Source organism: Hordeum vulgare, chromosome 5H (genome assembly GCF_904849725.1).
Source record: "Hordeum vulgare subsp. vulgare chromosome 5H, MorexV3_pseudomolecules_assembly, whole genome shotgun sequence".
Taxonomy (NCBI): Eukaryota; Viridiplantae; Streptophyta; class Magnoliopsida; order Poales; family Poaceae; genus Hordeum; species Hordeum vulgare.
This window is the reverse complement of record NC_058522.1, coordinates 400,017,747-400,038,043: the sequence shown is the minus strand read 5'-3', so window position 1 is coordinate 400,038,043 and position 20,297 is coordinate 400,017,747. Positions and strand designations below refer to the sequence as shown.

The 20,297-nt window shown below is 41.4% G+C and overlaps 1 pseudogene; it reads left to right on the top strand.

Moving 5' to 3' along the window:
- The first annotated feature begins 1,387 nt into the window (after positions 1-1,387).
- Positions 1,388-3,873, top strand: LOC123396773 (annotated as a pseudogene).
- Positions 3,874-20,297: the final 16,424 nt, after the last annotated feature.

Genomic DNA, 20,297 nt, shown 5'->3' with positions numbered 1-20,297 from the left:
AAAAATGGCACACTCTTCAAAATAAAAATCAAATGCTATATATACTATAAGGTGACAAAAATTATACAAAAATGCCACGACAAAAATGTGAAAATGTTTATTTTACTCACTTCGAAATGGCAACTATTTGTACACTTTTTTCATTTGTTAGGAAACGATTTTTAATATCTGCCTTGTAACCATTTGCATACATTATTAAAATTTGTCCTAAGTAGAGATTCCAAAGTTTTTTTATAACAACTTTCCATAGTCTGTTTTGCTGATCTACCATGTAACCATTATAAATTTTGCCATAAATTAACAAGGTTTCTTTTAATAATTGGGACGATTTTTAAATAGAAAATCTAAAAATTTGTCGCGAGTAAAACAAATCTTTTCACATTTTCGTCATGGCATTTTTGTATAATTTTTGCCACCTTGTTGTTCATACAACATTGGATTTTCATTATTAAAAGTTTGCCATTATATATATATATATATATATATATATATATATATATATATATATATATATATATATATATATATATATATCATAGTGAGTTTAATGATTTTCTTATTTTTACTGTTTCTATTTTGCATAATTCTCATAAAAATAAAAACAATGTTGACATGGTAACATAACTATTGTTGTCATGGCAACTTAAATTATACAACCACGATAAATTAAAATACTTTTGTATTTTTGTTATGTTCTTTTAGTGTACCATGGAAATCATGTATTTCCTTTTTAAATTAATATGCTAATTTTCCATTTATGATTTTACTTTTGTGTTGGGGTGCATGTCATGGATTATTCGTTTTTATGTTTATTATGGTATTTTTTGCCATGTAGGTATTTGATACGTCTTTAATGTATCTATGCTTGTGACACCCCGAATATAATGAGATAAAATGATCATCATTAAGGGACTAATCAATTTTCTTAATTAGTCTTGAACATCTTGGTTCAAACCCCGTTTCAAATTCCACTTTATATACAAATTCAAATATTAAGTGTGAAAAAGGAGTTCATAAAAATGAAACAAAAATGTCCAAAGTGTGGCAAATAATCCCTTGAAGTTTGCCATGGTGAAACTCACATTTTATAAAGTATTAAAATGCCCTAAAATAAATAAAACATTTAAAAAACAATTAGTTAAATGCTTTTTATATACTAAAAATTGTAAAGTATTCTATTTTAAATACTAAATTAAATGTGACAGTGTCCTAATTAGTAATACTAATTTAGGTTCTAGAATTATATGAATTATATTTTATAAAACTCATAAGAAAAAGAAAATAAAATAAATAAAAAAGAAACAAAAAATATAAAAAAGGAAGGAAAGGGGGGCAAAGGGCCCAAAAACCCCTGGCCAAACGAGCTCTAGCATCCAAGCCGGCCCGCATGGCCCTCCTTCTCCCTCCTCTATTCACAGCAGGGGCGTGGAGGTTGCCGTGGCGCCCAACCATTATCCCCGACGCCTCCTCCTCCCTTCAAAGGCTCCTGCGGACCTCCCCTTCTCTGAAACCCTAGTCGCTTCTCCCCCTCGCCTCTCCCGTCGCCCATCCCGTTCCCGTCGAGCTCGCCCGTGACCGAGTCGCTCGTCGCCGCCTACCTCCCCTGCGACCGCTCCCCCAACGGCTCCCCCAAACCTCGTCGCCCACTCCTCTGCCATGCGGGTGAGGCCCCGGCCTTCCCCCTTCTTCTACCGTCTCATCCTGCTCATTTTTATACGACTGTGCATGCGCTCACTCTTTGCGGGCGCCGTGCGTGCCCGCCCCTAGTAATTAAGGGTTCTTTCATTACAAGAACCCCCACTAACCCCACTAACTAGTGAGCCAGCCCCCATAAATTAATCTGTTAAGTTAATTAAAAATAATAAATATAAAATTAATTAATTAATAATTTAAATAACTAAATGAAATAAACTTAATTAACCTACCTAAACTAACTAATTAAACATGTTAGTTAAGTTAACAAAGAATGATAGGGGCCACCCATGTTGACCAGTCAAACTTTGACTAGTTAACCGGATTCCCTAGCATCCATCATAATTTTGCTATTTAATTTCAAATTAAATTAATTTTAGAAAATTATTAAATTTTTAGAAAATCATATAAAATAATTCGTAACTCGGACGAAAATATTTTATATATGAAAGTCGTTCACAAAAATCTCACGAATCCGGATACGTTGTTCGTTCATCTGTCACATGCTTCTAGCATGATGAATACGGATATTTGGTGTTAGGATCACCTGTTCGGAAAATGCCCGACACAGGGAAAACTTGTGCCAGTATTGGTCTTCGAAATTTCTAATCTAACATCGTTGCAGTCGGGAGTGTCATACACAAGATCACCTATGGCCCTTGCTTGCACCAGTATTGGTCTTCGAAATTTCTAATCTAACATCGTTGCAGTCGTAGTTACTAACTTACCACGTACTTGTCTTGTTACATAAGTCATCGGGAGTGTCATACTTAATCATTTCATATTGTGACTATACACCATGAGCAAAATTATTTCAAGAATGGTGCAAATCACGACTACATGCACATATTATACTTCTTAAATCTCACTTTCTTCGCAGGTGTTAGCAAGAGGACTTATATTTGGAAAGGGACATGCCAAGCTTGGTGAAAGGAGAAAGAAAATCAATAAATTTAAGGAATCGGCATGGAAATTTGTTTATTATCTTTCTGTAGAATTGTTTTCACTATCTGTAACATACAATGAATCATGGTTTACAAACACAAGATACTTTTGGGTAGGGCCTGGCGAGCAGCTCTGGCCTGATCAAAATATGAAGTAAGAGAAAGAAACAATCTCTTTTACCCCTAATTGCAATTTCCAAGGGCTTCAACATTGTTTGTTTTTCTCTCCAGGCTGAAGCTTAAGGCTGTGTACATGTATGCCGCTGGATTTTACGTATATTCTATCTTTGATCTTCTGTTATGGGAAACAAGACGCAAGGACTTTGGAGTCATGATGTCTCACCATGTGGCAACTGTCGTTCTCACTTCTGATCGTTGTGTCCTATATTTGCAGGTATGCACATGAGCGTAATCGCCCTTATTATATACCATAACGATACACAGCATAGTCAAACCTGAAGTTGTTGCTACTTCCAAACAGATTATCTCGTCCTGGCTCTGTCATTTTACCCCTCCATGATGCAAGTGATATATTCCTAGAGATCGGAAAGATGGCCAAATACAGTAGCTGTGAATGGCTAGCTGTTGTAGCATTTCTACTTTTTGTGGCTTCCTGGATCCTTCTTCTGCTAATAGTTTTTCCTTTCTGGATCCTAAGAAGCATAAGGTAAACATGCACTACAGTTTGTAGGTTGTTCTAGCATGTGATGCTACTTTACCTGATTAGAAAGCAGCAATACTCTACTAAGCTTTGTAGTGCATTTTGTTAATCAATTCAATGATCTTGTGTGTTTTTCAGTTATGAAATAGCTATGATCCTGGACAAGGAGAACAAAAGAATCTACAGAACCTCATACTATTATCCTTTCAACACTCTCTTGTTTTCACTTCTGGTCTTTCACATATATTGGTGGGTACTGATTTACCGGATGCTTGTCAAGCAAATTCAGTCCAGAGGTCATGTTGGCGAGGATGTTCGATCCGGTCAGTGATTCTTTTCTTGCTGATTTCCTTGGTTTATTATTTTTGTCAGAAGAATATTCTTATGGATACATTATAAGCTGCCCGTGCTGTTAAACAGATTCTGAAGGCGAAAATGACCATGAAGATTAAGCTGTAGGTTGTTGGATGCTTAACTGAAGAACTGTATAGTTCGCAGTTGGAAATGAGAATGTTGCAAGCGGGTTGTATAAAGAATGAGAATGTCAAGGAGGAACTAGTTAGCATATCCACTAGGAGGAAATTCAGGCACAAAACGCAAACTGAGATGGCAAAAATCTCGATGCTACTGGAACAAGCCTCCTTGATGTATCTTTTATGTAAATTGAATATATGAGGCTCTTGAGGCATATCTTACATCGTGATATTAATCTCCATATGTATGTGAAGATGTCTTTTCAGAAATACCGAATTCCCAAGTTATAAAAACTCTCTTTTACATATGAGGCTTGATTGAAATTTGTGGTGCTTTTATGTCATTATATATAGCTCTAGTTCATGTTAAATATTCAGTATGTTCAGTACTATTAGAAATGGACATCTGTGGTAATCTTTCTTGGAGATGGGCCAGCTTTATGAAGCATGTGTACAAAGAAGATATCGCTAATTCAGCTCATACTCTGTGTAACCGATCATTTCATATATCCAATTATGTTCAGCACACATATATACAATTTGCAGACGAGAGCTACAAGCTTTCTACTATGAGCCATCAAGCCATCAATAACAGTATCACTTGTCATAGCACCTTGCTAGCAACCACGATCACTACCGAATCTCTCCTTCCTCTAAATCCTCGTGGAAGCTTTGACGGTGCTGCTGATTCCAGTCGTCGTCTTCGTCGTCGTCGTCGTCAACCTTAAGGTAGAGTCCAATCTGCCACAACAAGTTGTTGGGCTTGGCCGTGTTGTACTCATCAATGCCGAGGCTCTTCACGTCCTCTCGGTGTAGGGTATGGTCGGGCATTGCATTCCTCTCCGTGTGGAGCACCTCGTGACGGGCCTTCTCCCTGGCCAGGGATGTGGCCTCCATTCGCTGCCTTTCCAGAGCACGGTCGACCTGCTCGAATGTTGGAGGGCTGACGATGGCCGGAGCTGGACTGTCGACGATCTCGTCAGATTCAGAATCCGGGTCGCTGCTGCTGCCGGAGTGCTCTGAATCGTCTGAATCGCTGCTGCTGGAATCATCAGTATCCGAGTCGCCGCTGCTGCTGGAATCATCAGTATCCGAGTCGCCGCTGCTGCTGGAGCAAGGGCTGCCGCTGTTGGTTTCTTCTTGGACGAGCGGCAGCGGCAACAGAGGTGCCGGCACGAACGCTAAGGGGGAGACGCCACCACAGATGTCAACGTCTGAATCTGAATCGTTGCTGCTGCTGGAGCTTGGACTGCCGCTGGTTGCTTCGTCCTGGACGAGCTGCAGCAGAGGTGCCGGCACGATCGCCAACGGGGAGACACCACCGCAGATATCGACGTATTCCTCCTCGTCCTCCTCCTCCTCTTGCGCCATCACCTTAGGGCCGTCTTGGTGCCGTTCTTGCGGCGGCGCCCTCTTCTCTCGAGCGAACTTGTCAACCTGCTCCTGCAGCTCGACGACGGCGGCGTCCTCCAAGCCGTGGAGGTCGATCTCGATTTCGCCAGGGCGGGTGGCGCAGCTCTGCTTCTTCAAGAGCTCGACGATGTGATCGGGAATTTCCGCAACGAACGCCTCAAGGTCTTCCGCGAGCATCTCCCTCTGAGAGCCCGTCATCTTCGGCTTCTTGCTCTTGATCACGGGAACGGGAGGCGGGGACGCCTTCCTCTTCTCGGCCGGCGGATTCCTCTCCTTGGACGTCATCTTCCTGGGCGCCTTCACGGGAACAGGGATGGGAGGTGACGCCTTCCTCTTCTCGGCCGTCGGCTTCCTCTTCCTGGGCGCCTTCACGGGAACAGGGACGGGAGCGAGAACGGGAGGTGACGCCTTCATCTTCTTTGCCGGCGGCTCCTCGGCCGAGAGGCCTGGACGACTCTCCTTGACGCGTGGAGCCGACGGGAGACGCACGGCGGCCGCCTTGCGGAGGAGGCCACGGACGGCGACGAGCTCTGCCTGGAACCGCTGCTGAAGGATCTCCATCTCCCGCGCGCGCTTCACGCCGCCGGACATGATGCCGGTCTTGGCGTCAAACGGGTAGGCAACCTCCATCGGAACAGGGAACGCCGGTCGAAGGATGCGGCTGGTGATTGGTGAAGGAGAGGATGAGGGGAGATTGGAAGATGGAGAAGAGAAATCTCGCCTCGATGGGGAAGGTCAGAGTTCAGAGCAAAGGCCTTCCCTTTTATCGATCAGCTCAGGCGTGATGCCGATGCGTGAGTGGATTCCAAACCGCGCATGCGTATGTGACATTGTGATCCCTGACAAATTCGGATTCGCTTATGCGTATGTGATATTGTGATCCCTGACGAATTCGGATTTGCTTATGCGTGCATTTCAAGCTTCGCCGTGCCAAGTTTAATTAAGCATGATGAACTAACAGTTTGAGACTGCACCTGCTTGCGTGCATTTCAGGCAGCTCGTGACGCGCGGCGGCGTTGTTCGTGCTCTTTGGGCTTGCCGCTGCGGCGCGCCCCGGTGAGATTGCAGCTGGAAGTGGAGCCGTGGTCAGGGGTGCGTGCACGGCGCTGCTTCGTCTGTGTGTGGTCGCCGTTCGGGTGCTTGGCGGCGAGGCCCATCGACGGCGGTGATCCATGTCTTGGAAGCAAGGTGCGAGGAGGCGGCTGCCGCGGCGTGGGCGGCGGAGCAGGATGCGTCGTCGGAGAAGAGCGACCGTGCGCGTGGTGGTCCGTCCATCTTATGTCGTGGTTGTGCTTGCACTGTCCGGTTTCTAGCTTCTTCAGTTCATAATCTTATTGAGAACTTGGTGGTCCGTCCATCTTATGTTGTCTTGCATTGTCATCCTGGTGCTTGTAGCGGAGATTGAATTCAGTAGTGCCTTGCTTTTTTAAGATCATTGCATAATCTTATTGTCATATTAATCCATTTTCGCCTTTGATTGCCTTATTTCGCCTCGAAGCTTTTTTATTTTACAAATATTTTCTTCAAAGTTTTTGCGAAAACGGGCTCCAAGAAGCTCATCTTTAAAAATTTTGATTCCGACCCATTTTGTAAATAAAGCAATCACCATGTCCATACAGCAAATCCAAAAGTCCATTGAGGGTTTGGAACATTTTCTGTTATTTTCAACGATCAAAGTACCTCTTTATTCATTAGAAATTAAGATTATACCTTTCACCGGTAGAGGTACAATAAGGGAGGATAAAAAATACATCTTGGGACATGGGTGCGCATGCACCCGAATTGCAAAAGAAAAAAAAATAGTAAAATGGTCAATATTTTTCTTTAAAAGAAACAAAAATTGTCTAGCTTATTAACCACGTGTAAGGTTCATGAAAAAAAAATACTTTCATTGTATTCTGAACGAATAAAAATAAAAGTGATACCATATTAGTCTTATCATTGACACTATTTGTACTGCAATTTGGTCTGTTTTGCCAACAATTTCACATAAGTCATTGCGTCCCGAAACTTCACATGTGGGTACTACACTAGACAATGATTGTTCCGACAAAGTGTCACTTTTTTATAGAGGTAATATCACTGATAGTCATGAAACTTGCGATCCATATTTAATTTGGTGTTAAAACTTGTATAATACAGATCTGTGATCATCTAACTTGTTGCTTGGTGCAATGAACAGTGTAAGAGTAAAACAAATATCTTTGGAAGGGGGATGGTGTTTCGAACCCATGATCTACAGAATGCGCGTACAGCAGGTGAACCAACCAAACCAACGACATCTATTTTTTCAAATGGGTAAATAATTTTTTTTAGCAACAGATAAATACCTTGTATAAACCTTCAACTAGAACAGCTGGACTCAAATGAGCTATAATCTGTGAAACCTATTTTGCACCTTTGAATTATTTTTAGAATATTTAAATGTAAATTATGATCTCAGTAATTACAATATATTTTATTCATTACAAAAGTGTTTATATAATTTAAATTAACCCAAATATTTGTAAAATTATAATTCAAAATTATTATACAAAAATTGTACTGCTCATAGATGAGCGAATTTTTTATACAAAAATTATTAACATATTTAAAAAATGTAGACACGAGTTACATGCACATATATGCATCTTTTTTACACTATATCATTTCATATCATTTTCGTCGAATGGCAATAGTATTCTAATCAATCATCTAACAACTCATCATCAACTTAATCATATACCAAGTTATCATATGATACACATAAAATAAAACAGAGAAATATCATAATATATATATAGTCATCATATGCATCATGCATCCTAATTAATCGATCATGTCAAGTAATAATATAAAATAGAATAACTTGTCTCTCATAAGACCTAGTCCTCGTTCTTAGATATAATGTCATAAAACAGAATAAGACCTATGGCTCCATGATGAATCACAGAGATCCAACGGTCTCCAGCTTGTGGCTTGCGAACCTTCTTTATTTCTCTTCATGCTTCAATTTGAAGTCTTTTTTATCTTGATTTGAAGTTAATCAAGTATGGAGCATAGAACTCAGCCCTCAGCGGGCTTCTAATTCGCACTTGACCTTCTGGGTCCATTAACGGAGGCACTACATCATGTGGCAGTTGCTGTTGAAGAACATAATAATAACCTAGTTAGCAATGTAATCAACACCATTTATGCAATAGTGAAGCGTACTTAATTAGGAAACTCTTACCAAGACATTTCGACGAATGTCATCTTGACTCAACCTATGCACTAGTGGCATGTAAAATGAATAAGGCTGGCCAATTCCAAAATGATACGGGAAGGTATCCCTAGAAGCCAGAACAACAGCAACAAGAAAGTGGAGAAGATGGTCCTTCTCCTCCCAAGTTAGATGTGATCCATACGTGTAGTGTGTCGTGTCAATTAATTTTCGTAATTCAGTCGAAGCAACGAAATAAGTTGTAAATTATAATTTAACAAATTTAGTATATAGATGAACACCAACTATTTCTAAATATAAATGCAAATTACTTCACATGGAGGTAAAACAGGAAGCATATCATCGACAACCACCCAAATTTTGTAATAATTTAATGTTTCAAAAATACTTAGAAATTTTGTAATTGTCCACAAGATGTGGGCATTATATAAACCATTCAAAACGAGCACATGTGCTACGATCATTCAAAGGACAATTTGGGTTGTTGTTGTTGTTTGTACAACATGTAACATGATATGATTATAACTATGGCCCAATAACTAGGAACCTGCAACATGTGGCCAAAGTTTTAATAGACGATGAACACCACATGACATGTAAATTGCGAGAGGAAAACAGGTTGACTACACCAACTATTTTTAAATATAAAATGCAAATTACTTAACAAATATGGTTGAGAAACTCACATGGAGGTAAAACAGGAAGCATATCATCGATAACCACCCAAATGTTGATGTTGTCTGGCATATTATCTTCAGGACGAAGATCGAAGGTGATTTCCATTCCCTTCTGAAATCCATATGCCTTGCAAAGATCTTCCCACTTTGGGCACCCAAATTCTGTTTGAAAAACTGAATTAAATACTTGGATAACAAATGTGTGACCATGTATAGTCCTCAGCTTAGCGCTCCTCGTCTCAATTCTCTCGTGGTCTTCGAAATCGAGCCTCTCCAACACATATCTTCTTGCATGGCAAGGGAGGTACATATCGCCGTTCTCGTCAAGCTTCATGCTGAAGAACCTATCGTCTCGCAGGTGAGGCATGTCGCACATACCCCGGGAGTCGTCGCAATATTCACACTCCCAATATCCATCGTCAGACATTTCCTGTTTTAATGTGGTAAATGTGTGTAAACAACAATATAATCGTGACACACTATATATATATCGAAAGAATTGAACATCTATATATAATAACTCTTCATGCTCGCATCATGCATCATCATATATAACAACAAGTCCTACTAATTAATCATCATCATACATAGTTAAATAAAGTGTGTCACGATTATATATAACAACAAGTCGACGTCGATGCGAGAACTACTTATATATATAGTTAAATAAAGTAGTTTTATTAATTTAATCAACTAGTTCAACTACTAAGCACTTACTATAAATAAATAAAGTAGTACTTACTAAAAACAAACTACTTCTATATATAGTAAAATAAAGTAGTTTATTAAATCAACTAGCTAGTTCAACTATACATGAAGCACATACTATAAATAAAATAAAGTAGTACTTATTAAAAATAAACTAGTTTAACTATAGTTCTATTATTTTTCTAACTAATTATATTAAACACTTTCTCTTCTTATTTTTTCCTTTTTCCTCTATTCTAAATATGAACATATTCATAAATAACTTTGATCATGCACAATTTTCCTATACATCCACAATATGGACATATACATAAATTGACAAAGAAAATACTATGAATAAAAAAATCATTAAAATTCTATGAACAAAATTACAACAGAAAAAAAATCATAAAAATTCTATGAACAGAAAAAAATCATAAAAATTTGACATATTCGATCTTTGCATATATATCAGCGAAAAAAATAGCGTGCTACAAAACATAGCGAGGCCCTTCTCCAAATACTACACAAGTTATAACGCGCTAATAACGTGCTATATTTAAAAATAGCGTTCGCAAAAAAATAAAAAATATATTCATAAATAAAGTATTTAAGTACTTTTTTGCGGGATAAGTATTGAAATATCTTGAGACACAATAATAAAGAAACATAATCTAGCTAGAAGCATAAATTTTAAACTAAATCTCAAATTGTACTCAATTTATTTAATATATCAACCATAAACATTGAGCAGCCTAAATCTATACCATGCACGGACCATAAAGTAAACCTGTGTTGACCTACATCTACTCTGAAGATTGATCTGCTACCTGAGTTAACATACAAAGAGCACCGGACCTATTTGAGTTGACCTTATTTTTGAAAAAAAAATCTTTGCTCACGGCGACGGTGTCATGGACGGCGACGGCGAGGTGCAGCACGGGACGGTGTCGGGGGGCTCGGAATGGCGCGGGGCGGCGCGGGACGGCGCGGGGCGACGACGACGACGTCGACGGCGAGACGGGCAGCCTGGCGGCGTCGGGATCGAATGGAGAGAGGGGGAGTGATCAAAATTTCTAAACTGACGCTTATATAGCCCCACCTTTAGTCCCGGTTGGTGGCACCAACCGGGACCAAAGGTCTCTTTTTAGCAGCCCAAAGGGCGGGAAGCAGAGGCATTGGTACCGGTTGGTGGCACAAACTGGGACCAAAGGTCTCTTTTCAGCAGCCCAAAGGGCGGGAAGCAGAGGCATTGGTACCGGTTGGTGGCACAAACCGGTACCAATGCCTCCCTTTAGTCCCGGTTTGTGCCACCAACCGGGACCAAAGGCCTTGCGCGGTGCGGTGCTATGTTTAGTCCCAACTCGATAGCCGAGAGGGGCTCACAGTGATTTATAAGCCCTACCAAACCAACCACTTCGAGCTCCTCTCTATTGCAGGCTTATGGGCCTAAAATCACTCTCTGTGCTTCTGGGCCTATTGGGCCTACTGCGGGCCTGCATCCTCGTCCTAGTAATGGGTTTCTAGTCGTATGCAGGCCGTGGTGGCCCTATAGGTGGCACTTTTAAAAAAAAAAATCATGTTTTTTGCTTTCTTTTTTGTTTCTAATTACTTATTTATTTTATTTTATGATAATTCTTTTTGCCATTAAAGTTTGTAAAAAAATTATAATTACTTATTTATTTTCTTTTATGATAATTCTTTTTGCTTTTAATGTTTTGAACAAAATTCTAATTACTTATTTATTTTATTTTATGATAATTCTTTTTGCTATTAAAGTTTGTAACAAAATTCTATATAATTTTAGTTTCAATAATACTAGAGGCAAAAACTGGATGCACTTCGTGTACAAAACATACAATCTCTTTGGAAGTATGAGGGTTTCATACGGAAACTCGTCTGTTACAAAGGGATTTCATTTTTTTGAACTTATTTGAACTCCATAGTTTTTCTGTGTTCAAAATGCACCATTCAAAGCCACATCATCAATTTACAACCCTTTCTGACTTCATTTGTTATTTTTCATGCATTTACTGATTATTTTGAGCTATAAGAATATGAAATTGAAAAGCATTTGAAATAAACTCTTAAAAGGTTCCAAGTTGGCATGGTATCATCATTTCACCCACATAGCAGGTGCGAGAAAGTTGAGAGGGTTACGACAAAAACTGGATGCACTTCGTGTACAAAACGGACAATCTCTTTCGAAGTATGAGGGTTTCATACGGAACCTCGTCTGTTACAAAGGGATTTCATTTTTTGAACTTATTTGAAATCCATAGTTTTTCTGTGTTCAAAATGCACCATTCAAAGCCACATCATCAATTTACAACCCTTTCTGACTTCATTTGTTATTTTTCATGCATTTACTGATTATTTTGAGCTATAAGACCATGAAATTGAAAAGCATTTGAAATGAACTCTGAAAAGGTTCCAAGTTGGCATGGTATCATCATTTCACCCACATAGCATGTGCGAGAAAGTTGAGAGGGTTACGGCAAAAACTGGATGCACTTCGTGTAAAAAACGGACAATCTCTTTCGAAGTATCACGGTTTCATACGGAAACTCGTCTGTTACAAAGGGATTTCATTTTTTTGAACTTATTTGAACTCCATAGTTTTTCTGTGTTCAAAATACACCATTCAAAGCACATCATCAATTTACAACCATTTCTGACTTCATTTGTTATTTTTCATGCATTTACGGATTATTTTGAGCTATAAGACCAGGAAATTGAAAAGCATTTGAAATGAACTCTGAAAAGGTTCCAAGTTGGCATGGTATCATCATTTGACCGACATAGCATGTGCGAGAAAGTTGAGAGGGTTACGTCAAAAACTGGATGCACTTCGTGTACAAAACGGACAATCTCTTTCGAAGTATCAGGGTTTCATACGGAAACTCGTCTGTTACAAAGGGATTTCATTTTTTTGAACTTATTTGAACTCCATAGTTTTTCTGTGTTCAAAATGCACCATTCGAAGCCACATCATCAATTTACAACCTTTTCTGACTTCATTTGTTATTTTTCATGCATTTACTGATTATTTTGAGCTATAAGACCATGAAATTGAAAATCATTTGAAATGAACTCTGAAAAGGTTCCAAGTTGGCAGTGCTGACAATTTTAACACAACACAAGATATCCATTACATCTAGGGCACAACATTACATTTGTGCAAGTTCACAACAGTGCAGAAATGATAGAATTACATCTAGGACACAACACACTAGCAGAAACATAACACAAATGATAGAAACACAACACACAAATGATAGAATTACATTTGTTCGTGGCATAAACCGGGGCTAAAGCCCCCCTTCTAAACCGGTTCAAGGCATGAACCTGTACCAATGGATGTCGGCTAGGAGCGCGGCCCATTGGTCTCGATTTGTGCCTAGAACCGGGACAAATGGGTCCACACGAACCGGGACCAATGCCCACGAGGCCCCGGCCGGCCCCTGGGCTAATGAACCGGGACTATTGCCCCCCATGGGTCCCGGTTCGTGAAGAACCGGGACTAATGGGCTGGCCAGGCCCGAACCAAAGCCCTATTTTCTACTAGTGAGATCCGACGCCGCCCGTAAGTGCGCCGCCCGCCGGTACACGCGCTGGGGCCTTACGCCGCCGCCGTCGCTCCTCCGTCGCGAGACAGAGGAGTACGACCGCGCGCGCGGCCGCCTCTTCTCCGGCAGCAGCTCAATCGAGGTGTCGAACTCCCGCTCGTCCTCCTCTGTCCCACCGGTGAAGAGGGAGCTCGAAGAGCTCCATCGGTGAAGATGGAGCCGGAGGCCGAGGCGATGTCGGAGCGACATGTCGGGGCCGTTGTCGGACCTGAGGACTTCCTCCCTCCGGCGGCCACAAGGTGGAGGAGTGGCGCTGTAATGCCCCAAGAGTGTAACTTGCCATATTTGGAACCTTCTGTATGTGGGTCCATCTTGTCATTGCAATGAGAGTATATTCCATGTGTTATTTCATGTGATGTCACCTTGTCTTATTTTCCCTTTGCATTCATGCATCCATTCATCCATGCCTATTTGTGTTTGTTACCTTGTGTATTCATGTGATCATGTGAATGTGGTGTGATGAAATGTGATGGTATGTGATGTGTTTGATGTGTGTTGATAAGTGAAGTGATGTGGAGTGGAGTATTTGTAAGTAGGAAGCACTATGTGGATTCCAACTAGGTTTTAAAACTTCTTCCTCTCTTTTATCTCTAGCTCAAGATTCTCTTGCTCCGTTCCTGTTTCAAAAAATGCCCATGTTTTAGTATGATTTGTGGTGGATGTGATGATATGTTTTTGTTGTTTTGAAACTATGTTTTAGTGGTGCAAATATTCACAAAACAGATCCATTAATTCTGTTTTGTAAATATTTACTTGCTCCAAAAATCCCTTTTTATTTTTATTCAAATAGGTCATAATTTCTTATGACGAGGGGCATTTCTTTTTGGTGCCATAGGTTTCCCTGGGAGATTATGTTCTTTTGCTGGTGTTGGTTAAATAAGAAACCCTAGTGGGTTTCTTTTCCCCTTAACAGGCGCCAGCATGGGCCTCCTTTCCCCCTCCTGAGGCCCATCTCTCTCTCTCTCTGTTTCCCCAGCGAGAGCCCAAGCGTGCTCCATCTTCTTTCTCCTGACGGCGTCGTCCCCGTGCTTGCTTTCCGTCAGAGCTTCAGAGAGAGTGCGAGAGAGATTGACAGTGCCACCCCATCCGCGGCCCTTATATCCTCGGCGTGCGTGCCCTATAGCCTAGGGTTCCGTGCCCCCTCCTTGCGCTGCCACTTTCCCTCCATCTCTTCCTCCCTTCCCCAAGGTAAGATCTATAGAGGGTAGCAGAGGAGTAGAGCAGTGCGCCGCCGTCGTCCACCACGCGTCCATCGCCTCCAGCGCCGGCCAGCATGTTAGGGAGCTCGGGGAAGGCCTCCGCGATCCATTCCCGTCGTCGTTGAGGTCGGGGCGCGACCACATCGACGGGTAGGACCTCGTCTCCGGCGTGTTCCCGGCGGACCGTACCCCTGCTTCGGTTCTGCATCGGATCGGCTTCAGCTCATCTTCAGGCTTCTTCCTCCGATCGGCACCCTCTCCACTCCTTCCCCTCGGTGAGCCGTGCTCCTTCCTCCCTTCCCCCTCGTTAGATGGACTAGGTGCTCGTTGTCGTGCTTCTCTGATCAGAGAAGAGAACGACTGGTCATGTGGTGTGCTGCGATGTGTGTGCTCTGCTCGTCCCGGTGCTCAGGGCAGTTGCTTCCAACGCGGTAGGAGTGGTAGCCGTAGGCGATTCCCTCTGGCACAACAGTAGAGTAGGAGGGCGCTCCGGTGGTGTTGCTGCCGTCGTCTCTCTTTGCAGAGCAGAGCAAGGCGATCCATGTTGTGGTGTGTGTTACCTAGTTAGACACCCCTGTTAGGCCAAGTAACGCATAGTAGCAGAGTGGCAGGAGTCGATTTTGCCACTAGCACGATGTGGGTTCGAGTCCCAGCGGTGGCACCCCTTTTAATTCGTGGTTTTGGGCAGTAGCTCGATAGGGAGGACCTTCTTGCGCTATTCCCCCTTCTCTGTCGAAGAAGGGTTGCTAGCCCAGTGATTTTAGCTGCTGGTGGTGACCAGGGGGTCTTGGGATCGATTCCCAGACTAGCCCCTTTTATTTTGCCATTCCTTTTTGTTGTTTTGCATTTGTTGCTGTGGTAGTTGTTGTGGTATGCTCTACATCTTGTTTAGTATTTTTCTCCACACAACCAGTAGGTTTTTTTCTATGTGTTAGTGTTTGATGTGGCATGTGTAGGTGGTGTTTATGCACGAGTAGGAATTTGAGTGCAAGTGATGTGTGAGCTAGATCATGTATATGTGTGTGTATGCACTAGGATGTATGTGTAGATGGATGTCACCATGTTTATGTGGGGTGTTACTCACCCCCCCCCCCCACACACACACACATACTTTGTCTGTAGTGTATGAGATCTTGTGGTGTATGTGTGTGTGTGCATGTGTGTATGTGTGTCACACACATGCCCAAGGAATGGCATAGCCTTAGTAGCCCTTGTGTGCAACTTTGTAAGTGTGTGATATAGTAATAGTGATATGTGTGCTTGATGTATGTGAGTGTGGTATGCTTGAGGATGTGTGTGTGTGTGAATGGTGATGTGCTATGGCACACACACATGAGGTCTAAACCCTCATGTCACCATTGGATTTGTGAATATGTGCAAGTGCATGTGGAGGTGATGATCTAGTGAGAAGCATGTGATATAGCACTATTCACCCCCTTGTGATTCCATGTAGATTTTCCTTTCAAGTTTGTGCCCATTTGTTCTATGCAAGTGCCTATGTATTATATATGTTTTTGGGGTAGAATCATCCCAGCAATCCATTGGTGGAATCAGATTCCACTTTGGAACACTTTCTGGGAATGTCATATTTTTGTTTTGTTCAATGTTTAGAGCTTGGTTCCAAGTGATGTGATGAGCCCAAGAGGTTGATTCCTTGTTGTGGCAGTAGAGGGTGAACCCCTCTACAACATGGTGGTGTTGTTTCATGCTTAGGAATTCATATGTGCAAGTTGTTCCTAGTCAAAGTAGGCATGTGGCTGAAAATTCCAGTTTAGTGAAAATCTGTGATTTTCACTAAGTCTGAGAAACTGCTGTTATTTTCTTCCCTTGTAGTTGTGCTTGCAAAAGTTCATGTGTTGGGAATCAGCCCCTGCAATCAACTGAGAAGTTGTAGCTTTTGTGTTTGTCTAGCTCTCTGTCAATTTTCATTCCATTTGTCTTCTTGTAGATATTGTTTTGGGTGCTGTCAAAATGCTTCAGAGCATAAACAACTAGTGAGGATCTGAGATTTTCACTAAGTCCGTGAAAACTGATATTTTTGTCCAAGTTAGCAGCTGTAGAACTTTCTGTGTGTAACTCCTTTGTATTATCTTTTTGCTCATGCTTGTAGAGCTTTTGAATAGCTTCTTCCACATATATTATTTGGCACATTTAGGTGTCTGTAGGTGCTTTGCATGTAGCTCTCAAACTGCTATGATGCTGTTTAGGACAGAATGTATAGTTTTGATGTTTTGATGCTTGTGAGTGCATAGTTGATGGTATGGTGATATTCCTTGCACCACCCCATCCATACTTGTTTGTTTTGTGATATGGCAACCTGGGAATACCAGAAGTATGCCATTGGAGTGTGTTGTGATGGATTTGATACGTAGGACTCCATTTCTTGTTTCGTTGTTTCCGGTTGATCCGTAGCTCCGTTCATAACGTTCTTTATATGTTTTTGCATCGTTTTCGCGTGATGCATCTGTTCATGACATCTTCATGCATGTGAAGATAGCTTAGAGTGCAGTTCTGTCCAGAAGCTTATATTTTCTTCTCATGCATGTGCAAGTGACTAGAATAGAGATGGATGTTCATTTTCATCTCATGCATCATGTGCTTGTTGCATCTTGTTGTGCTGTTGTTCATTGGATGCTATTTTTATGTTGGGTAGCACCGGGATCGGACAGCGAGTACGTGGATCCGGGAGAGTACGTGCAGGACGAACAAGAGAAGTTCCAAGCTGAGGACATCACACGCAAGATGATATGACCTTGATTCCATCTCTAGACTTGTTATGCTAGATTCACGTTTCCTTCGTCATATGCTCGCTGCCTACCACTGAAATAATTGCCTCCTTATAATGCCATGAAACCCAAACATTTTCCCCCTCCTAGCAAATATTGAATGGCTAAGTAGGCTTTGCTCAGCTTCTAATGTTAGTGTTGCTAGTTGCAGGTGCTTGTCTCATGTGATAACATGAGTTTGATATCATTATGTTAAATCTGTTATTTAATTAATGCACCTATATACTGGGTAAATAACGGAAGGCCTAGCCTTTTGCTGGGTGTTTTGTTCCGTTATTGCCGCCATAGTTTCCGGCTACCGGTGTTTGATTCCATAACTGATCGCTCCTAACACGTTCGGGGTTGTTATGGGGACCCCTTGATAAATCGTGTAGTGTTAAGACTTGTCCGGTAGGACCCAACATTGGTGTTAATTTGCTAATCACTTAATAATAATCTGCATAGGGAATAGCTACCCCGAGGAATTTAATCAACAACCCGGGCCAGTGCTCCTCATGAGTGTTGGTCCAACCTGGTCTGCGTGCAGGGCCACCACAAGGAAACTTGAGGTTTGGTTCTCATAGCTAGTTCCATCCGTCGTGTCCTGAGACTGAGATACACGACTCTTATCGGGGTCGTCGACATGACGGGAGGTCCTGCTAGTCTTGTCTTACCTTACCGATATATCTTGCGTATAGGAATCCCGGATAAGCTTTGGTTCTCCCCGAAGTTGAGGTTTTCCTCTAAGGAATCTGACGAGATCACGAGATTCGTGATAGAGGATTACTTTGCGGCCCGTGACCGTTTGTGATGGACTAGTTAGAGCACCCCTGCAGGGTTTAATCTTTCGGAAAGCCGTGCCCGCGGTTATGTGGCAACTTGGAATATTTGTTAACATCCGGTTATAGATAACTTGAACTTAATCTAATAAAATTGCCAACCGTGTGCGTAACCGTGATTGTCCCCTTCGAAGACCTCTCTTTGATCGGGGAACATGGTGGGGTTATGATTGACGTAAGTAGGTGTTCAGGATCACTTATTGATCAGCTAGTCTTCACCCGCTAGTATAGACCACCATCAATAACTTGTTCTACGTAAATTAGCCACCATAAATGCTTAGGATGCTACAACCTATACACTGAACCTTCCTTACCTAATAACTTGACTAGTTTTGGTACCAAGGTCATAGATTGCTGACTCCCCGTGGCTCACAGATTACTTCAACACCCCAACAGGTACAGGTACGCCCGACATAGGTGATCCCAATGGCACGCAGCTGGCGTGGCAGTACGATGAGTAGAACGACCGCCTGTACGTGAACTATCCAGAAGACTGAGGCGTGGTCGTTATCGTGGGCAAGCATGCAGGGTAGCATAGCATTTTTCTCATGTTATGTAGTCCGTAGTGGAACTACCTTGTCTGAATAAATGTGTGATGTAAACTCTGATATTATCTATGAGATGACAGATGATTCCCTATTTATCATTCTATTATTATGTATGTGCTATTTTACCGTGCTTGCGAAACGATTAGATGCGCTTCTTTCCATTTTAGGGCCTCGTTCCCTAAATCGGAAAGGACCGCATCTTAGTCGTTACAGGCGCCGCGAAGCTACTGCGCAGAAGCGCATCTACGTCGAGCCCTCCTCCGACGAGGACGACGACTGAATGTAGGCTATCTACTACTGCACGAGCTCGACTCCGGGTGAGCTCCATTTCGCGTAGTGCAGTAGTATAGGTAGTAGCTCTGGTGAGCTCCGATGAGCTCCAGTAGGTGATGCCCCCCTGTAGTGTTGTATGATCATGAATGTAGTGTTGTATGATCATGATTGTGGTTCTGAACATGTCCGCGAATGTTTATTTTTCAAATTATGTAGTTTCATTATGCGGGTTCTGTTCTGCAGCGCAACTTTTCGTCCCACAAAACCCCACTTCGTCAAACTGCAAAACGCGTTTGCAGGTCGTGATTATACAGGGTCTGCTAGAGTTGCTCTAACCATCCAATGTACATACATAAATACATGTATAACATTTTGAGAAAAGTTTCATACAAAATACTTTCATACGTGGTGTTAACAAAAAGTCAAATCCTTCATGAATTTGTATAAGATTTCACAAGATTCTTCTTATTTTAGAAATATTTTCTTTGGAGTTTTTACGGAAACGGGCTTCAAGAAACTCATCTTTCAAATTTTTTGATTCCACCCCGTTTTATAAATAAAGCAATCACCACGTCCATAGAACAGTCCAAAAGTACGCACTGCTACCAAACTGTGCCTATAGATCCGGCCACATTGGTGGAAGACAACCTGGAGATACGTTCTACTTCCTCCGTTTCTAAATATAAGTCTTTTTAGATATTACAATAGGGGACTACATATTGAGGAAAATGAGTGAATCTATATTCTAAAGTATGTCTATATACATTCGTATGTGATCTTTTAGTAAAATTTAAAAAGACTTATATTTAAGAATAGAGGAAGTATGATAGAGGGTTAGGAATATTTTATGTTATTTTTAACGATCAAAATACCTCTTTATTCATTAGAAATTAAGATTACACCTTTCACCGGTAGAGGTACAATAAGGGAGGATAAAAAATACATCTTGGGACATGGGTGCACATGCACCCGAATTGCAAAAGAAAAATAGTAAAATGGTCAACAATTTTAAAAAAAGAAACAAAAATTGTCTAGCTTATTAACCACGTGTAAGGTTCATGAAAAAAATTATACTTCATGGTATTCTGAACGAATAAAAACAAAAATGATACCATATTAGGCTTATCATTGACATCCTTTGTACTGCAATTTGGCCTTTTTGCGAACAATTTCACATAAGTAATTGCGTGCCGAAACTTCACGTGTAGGTACTACGCTAGACAATGCTTGTTTCGATAAAGTTTCACTTTTTTATAAAGGTAATATCGCTGATAGTCATGAAATTTGTGATCCAC